Source organism: Tamandua tetradactyla, chromosome 15 (assembly GCF_023851605.1).
Source record: "Tamandua tetradactyla isolate mTamTet1 chromosome 15, mTamTet1.pri, whole genome shotgun sequence".
In the NCBI taxonomy this organism is placed as follows: Eukaryota; Metazoa; Chordata; class Mammalia; order Pilosa; family Myrmecophagidae; genus Tamandua; species Tamandua tetradactyla.
The window spans coordinates 40,181,202-40,197,548 of NC_135341.1; positions in this window are offsets into that span (position 1 = coordinate 40,181,202).

Sequence of the window (16,347 nt, forward strand, 5' to 3'; positions counted from 1 at the left end):
AGATTGTATATGTGTGAAGATTTCTCATTATTTTAAAAAACCACCCAGTAACTTTTTTTTCTGTACCAGTAATATTAAATTAAAAATGAAAATAGAAACAGAAATGGTAAAATAAATTCCATTCGAAACAGCAAGACACACTCTAAAATACTCAGGAATGAATTTAAGAAAGGTACAGGCACATGAATACAAGGTATTAATAATAGGGTGGTATATGGGAACTCTGTATTTTATACATGATTTTTCTGTAAACCTACCATTTCTCTAATTAAGAAAAAAAGAAAGGTGTAGGGCCTATGTGAGAAAACCGTAGCTCTTTCCAGAAGGACATAAAGGAGAGGCATAGCAAAGCCTGGAAGGAATGATTTTAAAGAATAAAAGTATGCATACAAACTATGGTGGCCAGGAGCTATATGTACCCCAAAAGACATGTTCTTAAACTTAACCCATTCCTGTGGGTGTGAACCCATCGTAAATAGGGCCTTTGGCTGGGGTTACTACAGTTAAAGTGTGGCCCGACAGAATGCAGATGGGTCTTAACCCTATTATTGAAGGTTTTTTAGGGACAATCACAGAGAGGGAAAGCCACAGAGGCAGCAGCCAGAGATTGAACAGCAGCAGAACCCAGGAGAAAAAGGAGAAGCCAGGGGAGGCCATCATGTATATTACCAGGTGATAGAAAAGCCAGGGACAAGGATTGCCAGCAGCCAGCCCCAGGACACCACAGTCTTCTGGAAGAAAGCATTGCCTTGTTGACACCTTGATTTTGGAAATGAATTAGCCTCAAACTCGTGAGCCAAAAAATTCCTCCTGTCTAAGCCAACCCATTGCATGGTATTTGCTTTAGTTACAACCCAACCTAAATCAACATAAAATGCAATCCCAATTATAATCCAAATAGATTATTAATTTGGGGGGAGGGATGGGATTGAGTAAAATGATCTTGAAGTTCCTGGGGGGGAAAATGCTTAGTCCTAGCCTTAAAGGTAGTGTTCCTGCCTTAAACAATGGTGAGACGAAACAAAAATAATTTCGCTGATTGCCACAGGAAATGTCTGCGCCTGGACCATCACTCACTCACCAAGACTGACAGCTTGCTTATAAGGCTCCGTTCAGGTGCACCAGTCCAAAGGTACCACGTCACCAGTTCATCTCAGTCCCAACCAGTTTTCTTCTTGCAAGACCCAACCCAGGTCCATACCACTATCTTGGGGCATCCTTGCCTCCTCTCTCTCCCTCGCAGGTCCGGACCAGTCAGTCTGCCAAGTCCTGACCCATACCAGACCCGTCACCAGGCTGCTGACAACCCTGGGGGTAAACCACACTCCCTTTACTACAGCCTACAAGGCTCCGCAGATCTGACTTCCCTGTTCCTGGGCCAAGCTCCTTCCAGCTCCATGTTTTTCACCTCGCTGCTTGGAACGCTGTCTGCAGCTCCTCTGAAAACTTACTCCTCTCTATCATCCAGATCTCAGTAAATGTCCCTCCTCAGAGAGGGCTTCCCTGTGCTCAGAGCTCCTGCCTTGAATGGCACATTTCTGTTCGCTTGCTGTCCCTGCGCTGGTCGCTCTCCTGAGGTAGCCTGTTCATCACCAAGTGTCCTTGTTTAGTGTCTATTCTCCTTACCAGGGCGTGAGACCCACGTGAGGGAAATACAAGGTAAAAACACCACAAGATATCACTACACCAATCGAATGGCTGAACAAAACCAAAAACAAAGCCAAAAGATAACCAGTATGACCAATGCCGGTGAGGACATGGGGCCCTCACACATTGCTGGTGGGGAAGCAAAATGTTGCATCCATTTTGGAAGAACGTAGCCAGTTGCTTATGAAGTCAAACATGCACCTGCTATGTGACCCAGCAACCCCACGACCCAAAAGAAACAAAAACTTATGTTCACACAAAAGCTTGCTATAACATATATTTACAGCAATTTTACTCATAATTGCTAAAAACTGGAAACAACCTAGATATCCTTCAGTCAGGGAACAGATAAACTGTGGGCCAGGCAGACAGTGGAATGATACAGGATAGGAAAATGGAACAGACTGTTGACACAAGCAGCCACATGGAGGGACCTCAGAATAATTATGTAAGTGAAAACAATCAGACTCCAAAGACCACACACACTGTACGATTCCACTTATATGATCTTTTGAAAGAGGAAAAATGATAGGTGTTCAAGGAGTGGGAGGGCTAGCCCACCCTAGGGGTAAAAGAGGCAGCCCGGGGGAGGATTTGGGGGTGACTGAGTTGTGGCGCAGGTGTGGACAACCATTTTGGGTTTTTGCTGCCTGCTCACTCTATGGAAAGGAGCTAAAGGGGCAACAAAGACCCGGGACGCAGAAATGTGACTGGGAGAACTACAGACCACGGAAGGAAGAAGAAACCTTGAAACCCACGTGCAGGGCAGTGCGATGGTGGCTCAGTGGCAGAATTCTCACCTGTCATGCTGGAGACCTGGGTTCAATTCCTGGTGCCTGCCCATGCAAAAAAAAAAAAACAAAAAAACTCTTAAAACCTGCTTGCAAGGAGACCCCCTTCTAGTCCACAATACATTTGGAAGGAGTCATCATGGAACCAAATGAGCCTAGAAGGTGGGTGGAAACTGTTGAAATGCCAGCTGCTTTGAGTGGGCGGCAGTGGGGTGGGGGTGGGGACACACAGAGATGCGGTGTTTTGAGGGTGAGAACTACACCATCTTGAACTCACTCTAAACAAAGAGGAAGAAAACCTGTGAAATGAATGAAAAATTCCACTGAGAGGGAATTTGGGGCCATGAAGATAATCCCACCAGAGTCTGCTAAAAGCAGATCAAGTAGAAACAGCTAACAGCCTAAGAAGCGGAGATGGAAATAGTGAGAAAAGAAAGCCGTGAGACTCGAGGAAAACACCATTTGGGTGAAAAGGGAGAAAAGTTGGCTGTAGTCACTCAAGGATAAGTCTCTGCTTTGTGGTCTTGGGCTCTGGAGCCCAGAAACCATCTTGCCTTTGGTTCCAAATGTTTTGAGAAAAGTCGGTGTCACAGAGACTTTGGAACCCGTTGGCTATTCTTGACTCATCGATAAGAAACCAAGAAGGGACGTGACGTGCCGTGCCCGGAGCCTCATGGCCAGGGAGGGACAAAGAGGGGACACAAAGAGAGGAAAAAAATGAAATGTTTTCTCATTTCAAATGAGGGCTTCCCACCTCCCCACCCCACTCCCCAAGCCTTTCAAGGTCTAAAGAAAAGAGTGTGGACATTGCAGAGTGTGGCCCGTGCCTCACACCATGTGTGCCAGCCCTGTGCGTGCTCTGACAAGGAAAGAAGCATTATGTTCCTTATCTCACAGGTGGCCAGAAGGTCAGAATAACTGTGCAGAGTTCCACGGCGGGGCCGTTGGGGGGGCGCTATCTTGCAGGGCCTGACGTGGCCCCAGTGAAACAACACCCTGGCAGTCTCCTGTGGCTGTCCCTTGCTGTGTGCCGGGCTCAGAGATGAGCCAGACCTCCCCATGCTGCTCTCCAGGAACAGCTCAGGGCCTGAGTGGACTTTATCACTTGCCTGGACTCGAGGCCTCTCCTGGGCCTGGGCACAACTGCACTTGGTGGACGCTCTGTGAGGCTGTACAGTTGTAAAGGTGACAATTAAGACATATAACGTGGTGACCCTATGTGTGACCGTAGGCCACCTGCTTATCTCCTTCAGCGCCCTTAGGGGTCCAGTGGGGTCAACAGCTCTAACACTGTTTGATACTTTAGATGTATAAACCACCTTCTGCTGAAAGGCCCATTGAAGAGGTAGGAGCTATAAACATGAAACCTTTACAAGGTTTCCCTTATTCTTGTAACAACTTTTGTTGATCACCTACTGTGTGCTAGGCATTTTTCTAGATGCCACAGTGAACAAGGCACAAATATCTTGGCCCTCACGAAGCTTAAATCCTGGTAGAGGCAAGCAGTGCAGATAATCAAAGCTATAGGCTAAGTCCCTAATCTTGGGGTTTGTTCATATGAAACTTAACCCCACAAAAGATAGGCTAAGCCTACTTAAAATTAGGCCTAAGAGTCACCCCAAAGAGAACCTCTTTTGTTACTCAGATGTGGCTTCTCTCTCCAGCCAACACAACAAGCAAATTCACCACCCTCTCCCGTCTACGTCTACGTGGAACATGACTCCCAGGGGTGTGGACCTTCCTGGCAACGTGGAACAGAAATCCTGGAATGAGCTGGGACTCAGTATCAAGGGATTGAGAAAACCTTCTCATGCCTTTCTAGGAAGTTGTCCATTTCATCTACATTGTTGTATTTATTAGCATAAAGTTGTTCATAGTATCCTGTTATTACCTCCTTTATTTCTGTGGGGTCAGTGGTTATGTCTCCTCTTCCATTTCTGATCTTATTTATTTGCATCCTCTTTCTTCTTTTTGTCAATCTTGCTAAGGGCCTGTATTAGTTAGGGTTCTCTAGAGAAACAGAATCAACAGGGAACACTTGCAAATATAAAATTTATGAAAGTGTCTCACGTGACCGTAGGAATGCAGAGTCCACGTGACCGTAGGAATGCAGAGTCCAAAATCCACAGGGCAGGCTGCGAAGCCGATGACTCCAATGGATGGCCTGGATGAACTCCACAGGAGAGGCTCACCAGCCAAAGCAGGAATGCAACCTGTCTCCTCTGAGTCCTCCTTAAAAGGCTTCCCATGATTGGATTTAGCATCACTAATTGCAGAAGACACTCCCCTTTGGCTGATTATAAATGGAATCAGCTGTGGATGTAGCTGACGTGATCATGACCTAATCCTATGAAATGTCCTCATTGCAACAGACAGGCCAGCGCTTGCCCAATCAGATGAACAGGTACCACAACTTGGCCAAGTTGACACCTGTCCCTAACCATGACAGTCCACCCCTTGTCAACTTGGCACATATATATATATATATATATATATATCACCTTAGACCATACTTAATTTCCAAATGAAAACAAATAAGCACACATTTTTTCTTTTACCTGACAATACTCAACTGTCCTGCATATAACTGGAAACACATTAAATCTCTCCAGAATAGCATGTAAATCCTTGGGCAACATTCATTCTTAAACTTGATATCTTACAACTTAAATAGTATAACACAAACAAAACAGCATTACAGTCCTCGTTTCTGTAACTGATCACGTGGTCGAAGTTCATATTTATCACTACCTTCTTCCACTACCCATTCCATGTTCCCTTTCCCCTCAGCAAGCACTTCAGCTGGCCATGGTTCTTTGCCTGGTGGGGTGACCCAAACCTTCATTCCTGAAGTCTCAGAGCCATTAGTGGTCTTGCCTGGATTGTGTTGTTGCAGTTTTCCATTGATTTTAATCACAGGGCATGGTAGTACTAATAGACGCCCCAGGGGATCTCCTATATTCCAAGAAAACTCTTCTTTACCTCCATTATGTAGTTGCAGTCCTACTTCCTTCTGATAGTCAGGGTCAATTACCCCAGACAATAATGTAATCCCCTTCTTGGTGTGTTGATCCAGAGGCATAAGTAGCCCAAAGTGGCCAGGTGGCAATCTTAACTTCCAGTTCAGTGGTATCACTGTTGTTCCTCCTGGAGAAAGCATACCCCGTTTTGGAACTAAAACCTGTAGACCAGCAGAACTCAGGGTAGCAGGGACAGGAAGCAAAAATTTTCCTAGTGGATCACTAGGAGTAATAGTGAATGGCACCACACCCATTTCCACCCCTTGGTTCCTGGACCCAAGGATCCTGGCTATGGGAGAAACAGCACCATACAGTGGACGCTGATTCAGAGCATACACAGCTTCCTGGAGAACATTACCCCAGCGTTTCAAGTTTTTGCCACCTAGTTGGCACCATAATTGAGTTTTCAAAAGGCCATTCCACCGTTCTATCAATCCAGCAGCTTCTGGATGATGGGGAACATGGTAAGACCAGAGAATTCCATGAGCATGTGCCCATTCCCGCACTTCATTTGCTGTGAAGTGTGTTCCTTGATCCGAAGCAATGCTATGTGGAATACCATGACGATGGATAAGGCATTCTGTAAGCCCACGGATAGTAGTTTTGGCAGAAGCATTGCGTGCAGGGAAAGCAAACCCATATCCAGAGTATGTGTCTATTCCAGTTAGAACAAATCGCTGCCCCTTCCATGAAGGGAGTGGTCCAATGTAATCAACCTGCCACCATGTAGCTGGCTGGTCACCTCGGGGAATGGTGCCATATCGGGGGCTGAGTGTGGGTCTCTGCTGCTGGCAGATTGGGCACTCAGCAGTGGCTGTAGCCAGGTCAGCCTTGGTGAGTGGAAGTCCATGTTGCTGAGCCCATGCATAACCTCCATCCCTACCACAATGACCACTTTGTTCACGAGCCCATTGGGCAATAACAGGAGTTGCTGGGGAAACAGGCTGACTGGTATCCATAGAACGGGTCATCTTATCCACTTGATTATTAAAATCTTCCTCTGCTGAAGTCACCTTCTGGTGTGCATTCACATGGGACACAAATATCTTCATGTTTTTAGCCCACTCAGAAAGGTCTATCCACATACTTCTTCCCCAGACTTCTTTGTCACCAATTTTCCAATTATGGTCTTTCCAAGTCCCTGACCATCCAGCCAAACCATTAGCAACAGCCCATGAGTCAGTATACAAATGCACCTCTGGCCAGTTTTCCTTCCAAGCAAAATGAACAACCAGGTGCACTGCTCGAAGTTCTGCCCACTGGGAGGATTTCCCCTCACCACTGTCCTTCAAGGACACCCCAGAAAGGGGTTGTAATGCTGCAGCTGTCCACTTCCGGGTGGTACCTGCATATCGTGCTGAACCATCTGTAAACCAGGCCCGAGTTTTCTCTTCCTCAGTCAATTCACTGTAAGGAACTCCCCAAGAGGCCATAGCTCTGGTCTGGGAAAGAGAAGGTAATGTGGCAGCAGGAGCGGAAACCATGGGCATTTGTGCCACTTCTTCATGTAACTTACTTGTGCCTTCAGGACCTGCTCTGGCTCTATCTCGTATATACCATTTCCACTTTACAATAGAGTGCTGCTGTGCACGCCCAACTTTATGGCTTGGTGGGTCAGACAACACCCAACTCATGATAGGCAACTCAGGTCTCATGGTAACTTGGTGGCCCATGGTTAAGCGTTCAGTCTCTACTAAGGCCCAGTAGCAGGCCAAAAGCTGTTTCTCAAAAGGAGAGTAGTTATCCGCAGCAGATGGTAAGGCTTTGCTCCAAAATCCTAAGGGTCTGCGCTGTGATTCTCCTACAGGGGCCTGCCAAAGGCTCCAGACAGCATCTCTATTTGCCACTGACACTTCCAGCACCATTGGATCTGCTGGATCATATGGCCCAAGTGGCAGAGCAGCTTGCACAGCAGCCTGGACCTGTCGCAGAGCCTCCTCTTGTTCAGGTCCCCACTCAAAATTAGCAGCTTTTCTGGTCACTCGATAAATGGGCCGGAGTAGCACACCCAAATGAGGAATATGTTGTCGCCAAAATCCAAAAAGACCCACTAGGCGTTGTGCCTCTTTTTTGGTTGTGGGAGGGGCCAGATGCAGCAATTTATCTTTCACCTTAGAAGGGATATCTCGACATGCCCCACACCACTGGACACCTAGAAATTTTACTGAGGTGGAAGGCCCCTGTATTTTTGTTGGATTTATCTCCCATCCTCTGACACGCAAATGCCTTACCAGTAAATCTAGAGTAGTTGCTACTTCTTGCTCACTAGGTCCAATCAACATGATATCATCAATATAATGGACCAGTGTGATGTCTTGTGGGAGGGAGAAACGATCAAGGTCTCTGCGAACAAGATTATGACATAAGGCTGGAGAGTTGATATACCCCTGAGGTAGGACAGTGAAAGTATATTGCTGACCTTGCCAGCTGAAAGCAAACTGTTTCTGGTGGTCCTTACTAATAGCTATTGAGAAAAAAGCATTTGCCAGATCAATAGCTGCATACCAGGTACCAGGGGATGTATTGATTTGCTCAAGCAATGATACTACATCTGGAACAGCAGCTGCAATTGGAGTTACCACCTGGTTGAGTTTACGATAATCCACTGTCATTCTCCAAGACCCATCTGTTTTCTGCACAGGCCAAATAGGAGAGTTGAATGGGGATGTGGTGGGAATCACCACCCCTGCATCTTTCAAGTCCTTCAGAGTGGCAGTAATCTCTGCAATCCCTCCAGGAATATGGTATTGCTTTTGATTTACTATTTTGCTTGGTAGGGGCAGTTCTAGTGGCTTCCACTTGGCCTTTCCCACCATAATAGCCCTCACTGCATGAGTCAGAGAACCAACGTGGGAATTCTGCCAGTTGCTCAGTATGTCTATGCCAATTATACATTCCAGAACTGGGGAAATAACTACAGGATGGGTCCGGGAGCCCACTGGGCCCACTGTGAGACGGACCTGAGCTAAAACTCCATTGATCACCTGGCCTCCATAAGCCCCCACTCTGACTGGTGGTCCAGAGTGATGTTTTGGGTCCCCTGGAATTAATGTCACTTCTGAACCAGTGTCTAATAATCCCCGAAATATCTGATCATTTCCTTTTCCCCAATGCACAGTTACCCTGGTAAAAGGCCGTCGGTCTCCTTAGGGAAGACTTAGAGGAAGGTTAACAGTATAAATTTGTGGCAGTGTAACAGGTTTCTTCCCCATAGGGACCTGGCCTCCCCTTCATTCAAGGGGCTCAGGGTCTGTAAACTGTTTCAAGTCTGGAAATTGGTTAAGGGACCGTGACTCTGTGTTTTTGTAATTCAGGTTAGACTTCTGTTCCCTTGACCTAGAACTCTTTTGTTTATACAGCTCCAACAAGAATTTAGTAGGCTGCCCTTCTATTGTATTTCTAGGCACCCCATGATTTACTAGCCAATGCCACAAATCTCTGCATGTCATATAATTTTGATGCCTCCTTTGAGTTTGTTGTCTATTATAATACCCACGTCTACCCTGTCTTTGGTGATTAAGTGCTGCCACCTGGCTTCTGCCAACTCGGGATCCTGTCATCCCCATTGTGTTTAAGGATTCCAGCTCAGTGACAGCAGTTCCTACAGTAATATCTGACCTACAGAGAAGTGCAACCACAGAGCTCTTCAGGGATGATGGTGCTAGTCTCACAAATTTATTTCTCACTGTTCTGGTAAAAGGTGCATCCTCTGGACATTCCTGGGGTGTAAGAGCAGGCTTTGCATGATAAATCCACTCTAACATCCCAATCTCTCTAAGCCTCTGGATCCCCTCATCTACATTATACCAGGGCAGTTCTGGCATTTCAACCTCAGGTAATGTTGGCCACCTTTTGATCCATGTTTCAACCAACCACCCAAACAAGCTGTTAACACCTTTTCTAACTGCTCTAGCTATAACATTGAATGCAGAATCTCTGCTTAGTGGGCCCATATCAATAAATTCAGCCTGATCCAGCCTTATATTCCTCCCACCATTATCCCACACTCTTAAAATCCATTGCCACACATATTCCCCTGATTTCTGTCTATATAAATTGGAAAACTCACACAGTTCTTTTTTTTCTTATGAGGAGAGTATAATGTACCTCCTCATGTGTGATACTTTGTACCTCACCTTTAGGGGCCTGTTGGGACTTTAGTCTAGTTATAGGTCTAGAAGAAATGAGGGGTGGTGGGGGTGGGTCATGAAAAGAATTAGAAATATCTTCCAAGCCATTTGCTTCAGGGCTTTCATTTGCAGTTTCATCTGGTGAAACAGGATTAATAACTCTAGGGCTAATCCCTTCAGGAGGAGGTTGGGTGGCCAATTCCTCAAGGCAGGCTGGAGGTGGGGCGGCTATGTCCTCAGGGCAGACTATTACAGGGTTATCTAAAGAAGGCTCAGCATGGTCTAGGGTTTCAACCTCACCCCCAACATCATTATCAATTCATATGTCACCATCCCATTTTTCAGGGTCCCACTCCTTTCCAATCAATGCCCTCACTTTAACGGCAGACACCGTGCAAGACTGAGATTTCAGTTTACATTGTAAAGTTGCTACTCTAACAATAAGATTCTGAGTCTGATTTTCAGAGATCTCAAGTCTACGGCTACAGGAAATAAAATTTTCCTTCAGGATACTCATAGAAACCTCTACATCTTTCAGACGGCACTTAAGCTTCTTGTTTGAAGCCTTAAGCCCATCCCTTTCACCCTTTAATGTAGACAGTGTATCTAACAACAACCAACCAACATCTCTAAAACTCTTATTTCTACAAAACTCTGTAAAGGTGTCAAAAACATTATCCCCCAGAGTCTGGCTTCGTACAAGCGAAACATTAGGAGAATCGAATGATGATATTTTGACTATCTCCTTTGCCAATTCAGTCCATGGATTGGGAGTGTCATTCTGATTACGGGAATCAGAGTCCTTAGTGCCTCTGAGCCCAGTCAGAGTAGAAAACCATTCATAAAAACCCATTTTTAAGATTCTGTTCCTTAAGAACCACTCCTGGTACCAAGATGTATTAGTTAGGGTTCTCTAGAGAAACAGAATCAACAGGGAACACTTGCAAATATAAAATTTATGAAAGTGTCTCACGTGACCGTAGGAACGCAGAGTCCATGTGACCGTAGGAATGCAGAGTCCAAAATCCACAGGGCATCCTTTCCTGTGGAAAACACTTCAAAAGATAGGAATACAAGGGAACTTCCTTAAAATGATACAGGGAATATATGAAAAACCCACAGCTAATATCATCCTCAATGGGGAAAAATTGAAAACTTTCCCCCTACGATCAGGAACAAGACAAGGATGGCCACTATCACCACTATTATTCAACATTGTGTTGGAGGTTCTAGCCAGAGCAATTAGACAAGAAAAAGAAATACAAGGTATCAAAATTGGAAAGGAAGAAGTAAAACTATCACTGTTTGCAGACGATATGATACTATACGTCAAAAACCCGGAAAAATCCACAACAAAACTACTAGAGCTAATAAATGAGTACAGCAAAGTAGCAGGTTACAAGATCAACATTCAAAAATCTGTAGCATTTCTATACACTAGTAATGAACAAGCTGAGGGGGAAATCAAGAAATGAATCCCATTTACAATTGCAACTAAAAGAATAAAATACCTAGGAATAAATTTAACTAAAGAGACAAAAAACCTATATAAAGAAAACTACAAAAAACTGCTAAAAGAAATCACAGAAGACCTAAATAGATGGAAGGGCATACCGTGTTCATGGATTGGAAGACTAAATATAGTTAAGATGTCAATCCTACCTAAATTGATTTACAGATTCAATGCAATACCAATCAAAATCCAAACAACTTATTTTTCAGAAATAGAAAAACCAATAAGCAAATTTATCTGGAAGGGCAGGGTGCCCCGAATTGCTAAAAACATCTTGAGGGAAAAAAACGAAGCTGGAGGTCTCGCGCTGCCTGACTTTAAGGCATATTATGAAGCCACAGTGGTCAAAACAGCATGGTATTGGCATAAAGATAGATATATCGACCAATGGAATCGAATAGAGTGCTCAGATATAGACCCTCTCATCTATGGACATTTGATCTTTGATAAGGCAGTCAAGCCAACTCACCTGGGACAGAGCAGTCTCTTCAATAAATGGTGCCTAGAGAACTGGATATCCATATGCAAAAGAATGAAAGAGGACCCGTATCTCACACCCTATACAAAAGTTAACTCAAAATGGATCAAAGATCTAAACATTAGGTCTAAGACCATAAAACAGTTAGAGGAAAATGTTGGGAAATATCTTATGGATCTTACAACTGGAGGCGGTTTTATGGACCTTAAACCTAAAGCAAGAGCACTGAAGAAGGAAATAAATAAATGGGAACTCCTCAAAATTAAACACTTTTGTGCATCAAAGAACTTCATCAAGAAAGTAGAAAGACAGCCTTCACAATGGGAGATAATATTTGGAAATGATATATCAGATAAAGGCCTAGTATCCAGAATTTATAAAGAGATTGTTCATCTCAACAACAAAAAGACAGCCAACCCAATTACAAAATGGGAAAAAGACTTGAACAGACACCTATCAGAAGAGGAAATACAAATGGCCAAAAGGCACATGAAGAGATGCTCAATGTCCCTGGCCATTAGAGAAATGCAAATCAAAACCACAATGAGATATCATCTCACACCCACCAGAATGGCCATTATCAACAAAACAGAAAATGACAAGTGCTGGAGAGGATGCGGAGAAAGAGGCACACTTATCCACTGTTGGTGGAAATGTCAAATGGTGCAACCACTGTGGAAGGCAGTTTGGCAGTTCCTCAAAAAGCTGAATATAGAATTGCCATACGACCCAGCAATACCATTGCTGGGAATATACTCAAAGGACTTAAGGGCAAAGACACAAACGGACATTTGCACACCAATGTTTATAGCAGCGTTATTTACAATTGCAAAGAGATGGAAACAGCCGAAATCTCCATCAACAGAAGAGTGGCTAAACAAACTGTGGTATATACATACGATGGAATACTATGCAGCTTTAAGACAGGATAAACTTATGAAGCATGTAATAACATGGATGGACCTAGAGAACATTATGCTGAGTGAGTCTAGCCAAAAACTAAAGGACAAATACTGTATGGTCCCACTGATGTGAACAGACATTCGAGAATAAATTTGGAATATGTCCTTGATAACAGAGTCCAGCAGGAGGTAGAAACAGGGTAAGATAATGGCCAATTGGAGTTGAAGGGATACAGACGGTGTAACAGGACTAGATACAAAAACTCAAAAATGGACAGCACAATAATACCTAATTGTAAAGTAATCATGTTAAAACACTGAATGAAGCTGCATATGAGCTATAGGTTTTTGTTTTGTTTTGTTTTGATTTTACTATTATTACTTTTATTTTTTTCTCTATATTAACATTCTATATCTTTTTCGGTTATGTTGCTAGTTCTTCTAAACCAATGCATATGTACTAAGAAATGATGATCATGCATCTATGTGATGATGTTAAGAATTAATGATTGCATGTGTAGAATGGTATGATCTCTAAATGTTGGGTTAATTTCTTTTTTTCCGTTAATTAAAAAAAAAAAAGAGAGAAGGGATAATTGGAGATGAAGGGATACAGACTGTACAACGGGACTGGATATAAAAACTCAGAAATGGACAGCACAATACTACCCAATTGTAATGCAATTATGTTAAAACACTGAATGAAGCTGCATGTGAGGTATAGGTTTTTTGTTTTTGTTTTTTTTTGTTTTTTTTTTCTTTCTATTATTGTTTTAATTCTTATTCTGTTGTCTTTTTATTTCTTTTTCTAAATTGATGCAAATGTACTAAGAAATGATGAATATGCAACTATGTGATGTTATTAAGAATTACTGATTGTACATGTAGATTGGAATGATTTCTAATTGTTTTGTTAATTCTTTTTTTAATTAATAAAAAAAAAATTAAAAAAAAAAGAATTAATGATTGCATATGTAGAAAGCTATGATCTCTAAATGTTGGGTTAATTTCTTTTTTTCCGTTAATTAAAAAAAAAAAAAAGAGAAGGGATAATTGGAGCTGAAGGGATACAGACTGTACAACGGGACTGGATATAAAAACTCAGAAATGGACAGCACAATACTACCCAATTGTAATGCAATTATGTTAAAACACTGAATGAAGCTGCATGTGAGGTATAGGTTTTTTGTTTTTGTTTTTGTTTTTTTTTTTCTTTCTATTATTGTTTTAATTCTTATTCTGTTGTCTTTTTATTTCTTTTTCTAAATCGATGCAAATGTACTAAGAAATGATGAATATGCAACTATGTGATGTTATTAAGAATTACTGATTGTACATGTAGATTGGAATGATTTCTAATTGTTTTGTTAATTCTTTTTTTAATTAATAAAAAAAAAAATCCACAGGGCAGGCTGCAAAGCTGATGACTCCAATGGATGGCCTGGATGAACTCCACAGGAGAAGCTCACCAGCCAAAGCAGGAATGCAACCTGTCTCCTCTGAGTCCTCCTTAAAAGGCTTCCCATGATTGGATTTAGCATCACTAATTGCAGAAGACACTCCCCTTTGGCTGATTATAAATGGAATCAGCTGTGGATGTAGCTGACGTGATCATGACCTAATCCTATGAAATGTCCTCATTGCAACAGACAGGCCAGCGCTTGCCCAATCAGATGAACAGGTACCACAACTTGGCCAAGTTGACACCTGTCCCTAACCATGACAGGGCCCATCAATCTTATTGATTTTCTCATAGAAGCAACTTCTGGTTTTATTGATTTTTCTCAATTGTTTTCATGTTCTCAATTTCATTTATTTCTACTCTGATCCTTGTTATTTCTTTCCTTTTGCTTGCTTTGGGGTTAGTTTGCTGTTCTTTCTTCAGTTCTTCCAAGTGGACAGTTAATTCCTGTATCTTTGCCCTTTCTTCTTTTTTGATATAGGCATTTAGGGCAATAAACTTCCCTCTTAACACTGCCTTTGGAGCATCCCATAAGTTTTGATATGTTGTGCTTTCATTTTCATTTGCCCCGAGATATTTACTGATTTCTCTTGTAATTTCTTCCTTCACCCACTGGTTGTTTAAGAGTGTGTTGTTGAGCCTCCACATATTTGTGAATTTTCTGGCACTCTGCCTATTATTGATTTCCAACTTCATTCCTTTATGATCTGTGAAAGTGTTTTGTATGATTTCAATCTTTTTAAATTTGTTGAGTCTTGCTTTGTGACCCAGCATATGGTCTATCTTTGAGAATGATCCATCAGCACTTGAGAAAAAGATGTATCCTGCTGTTGTGGGGTGTAATGTCCTATAAATGTCTGTTAAGTCTAGCTCATTTATTGTATTATTCAAATTCTCTGTTTCTTTATTGATCCTCTGTCTAGATGTTCTGTCCATTGATGAGAGTGGGGAATTGAAGTCTCCAATTATTATGGTAGATGTATCTATTTCCCTTTTCAGTGTTTGCAGTGTTTGGGGCATTCTGGTTCGGTGCATAAATATTTATGATTGTTATGTCTTCATGTTGAATTGTTCCTTTTATTAGTACATGGTATCCTTCTTTGTCTCTTTTAACTGTTTTACATTTGAAGTCTAATTTGTTGAATATTAGTATAGCTATTCCTGCTCTTTTCTGGTTGTTATTTGCATGAAATATCTTTTCCCAACCTTTCACTTTCAACCTATGTTTATCTTTGGGTCTAAGAGGTGTTTCCTGTAGACAGCATATAGAAGGATCCTGTTTTTTAATCCATTCTGCCAGTCTATGTCTTTTGATTGGGGAGTTCAATCCATTAACATTTAGTGTTATTACTGTTTGGGTAGTACTTTCTTTTACTATTTTGCCTTTTGTATTTTATATGTCATATCTAATTTCCCTTCTTTCTACACCCTTCTCCACACCTCTCTCTTCTGTCTTTTCGTATCTTTCTCTAGTGCTCCCTTTAGTATTTCTTGCAGAGCTGGTCTCTTGGTCACAAATTCTCTCAGTGATTTTTTTGTCTGAAAATGTTTTAATTTCTCCCTCATTTTTGAAGGACAATTTTGCTGGGTATAGAATACTTGGTTGGCAGTTTTTCTCTTTTAGTAATTTAAATATATCATCCCACTGTCTTCTCACCTCCATGGTTTCTGCTGAGAAATTTACACATAGTCTTATTGGGTTTCCCTTGTATGTGATGGATTGCTTTTCTCTTGCTGCTTTCAAGATCCTCTCTTTCTCTTTGACTTCTGACATTCTGACTAGTAAGTGTCTTAGAGAACGTCTATTTGGATCTATTCTCTTTGGGGTGTGCTGTACTTCTTGGATCTGTAATGTTAGGTCTTTCATAAGAGTTGGGAAATTTTCAGTGATAATTTCTTTCATTAGTTTTTCTCCTCCTTTTCCCTTCTCTTCTCCTTCTGGGACACCCACAACACGTATATTTGTGCGCTTCATATTATCATTCAGTTCCCTGAGTCCCTGCTCATATTTTTCCATTTTTTTCCCTATAGTTTCTATTTCTTTTTGGATTTCAGATGTTCCATCCTCCAGTTCACTAATCCTAACCTCTGTCTCCTGAAATCTACCATTGTAGGTTTCCATTGTTTTTTTTTATCTCTTCTACTGTGTCTTTCATTCCCATAAGTTCTGTGATTTGTTTTTTCAGACTTTCCATTTTTTCTTTTTGTTCATTCCTTGCCTTCTTCATATCCTCCCTCAATTCATTGATTTGGTTTTTGATGAGGTTTTCCATGTCTGTTCGTATATTCTGAATTAATTGTTTCAGTTCCTGTATGTCATTTGAATTGTTGGTTTGTTCCTTTGACTGGGCCATATCTTCAATTTTCCTGGTGTGATTTGTTATTTTTTGCTGGCATCTAGACA